This window comes from Propithecus coquereli, unplaced genomic scaffold (genome assembly GCF_000956105.1).
Source record: "Propithecus coquereli isolate 6110/MARCELLA unplaced genomic scaffold, Pcoq_1.0 Scaffold52, whole genome shotgun sequence".
NCBI lineage: Eukaryota > Metazoa > Chordata > Mammalia > Primates > Indriidae > Propithecus > Propithecus coquereli.
In genome coordinates, this window is record NW_012151063.1 from 254,331 (window position 1) to 255,641 (window position 1,311).

Sequence of the window (1,311 nt, forward strand, 5' to 3'; positions counted from 1 at the left end):
TGGTGCAGGCGGTGTCCACTGAGTCTCAGTGTCCCGGTGCTGGTTAAATAGAGGGCGCTGGAGGACTAGAGATGTCAGGTGTTTTGTAGAAACACACACAACACTACTGGGATGGGAAGCCGGAGCAGGTGCTTGGACTCACCTGGTGCTGACCGACAGAACTCACTCAGTTCTGCAGTGACATGTCACCCGGGGAAAGAGGGCTGTGCCACTTTGCCAGGAGAAGAGGGCAAGGAAGATGGATGTTCAGAACAGTGGTGAAAAAACCCAAGGGAGTGGCTGTCACCACCATTGTTTGCTCCATATCAGCCTATCCCAACCCTGGCACTCTTGACATGGGCGGATGACTCTGGGGGGTGTCCTGTGCACTGTGCGGTACGGAGCAGCGTCCCTGGGCTCCACCCACCAGATGCCAGTGAGACCACCCAGCTGTGACAACGAAAAGGTTCCCAGACATTCCCCAATGTCCCCTCAGCATAAAAGGGCCTTTAGTTGGAAACTACTGTGATAGATGGATAGATAGATAAATAGATATATAGATAGATAGATGGATAGATAGATGGATGGATAGATGGACGGATGGATGGATACATAGATACATAGATGGATGGATAGATGGATGGATCGATGGATGGATGGATGGATGGATACATAGATACATAGATAGATGGATGGATGCATGGATGGATGGATGGATGGATGCATACATAGATACATAGATGGATGGATGGATGGATGGATACATAGATAGATAGGTAGATACATACATGGATGGATGGATGGATGGATGGATAGACGGATACATGGATGGATGGATGCATGGATAGATGGATGGATGGATACATAGATACATGGATGGTTGGATGGATAGATGGATGGATGGATGGATGCATGGATGGATAGACGGATACATGGATGGATTAATGGATGGATGGATACATAGATACATATATACATAGATACATGGATGGATGGATAGATGGATGGATGGATGGATGGATACATAGATACATAGATGGATGGATGGATAGATGGATGGATGGATAGATGGATGGATTGATGGATGCATGGATGGATAGACGGATACATGGATGGATGGATACATAGATAGATACATATATACATAGATACATGGATGGATGGATAGATGGATAGATGGATGGATGGATGGATACATAGATACATACATACATGCATACATACATAGATGGATGGATGGATGGATAGATGGATGGGTAGATGGATGGATGGATGGATAGATAGGTAGATAGATAGACACGATGTCCATCCATCTGTGAGGCGTTTCCTGTC

General features: G+C 45.8%; 1 protein-coding gene across 1 annotated transcript in view; it reads left to right on the top strand.

The window, feature by feature from the left end:
* Positions 1-1,311, top strand: part of ASMT (acetylserotonin O-methyltransferase) — a 31,209-nt gene that overhangs the window by 8,626 nt on the left and 21,272 nt on the right. The gene's annotated exons all lie outside the window — the stretch shown is intronic.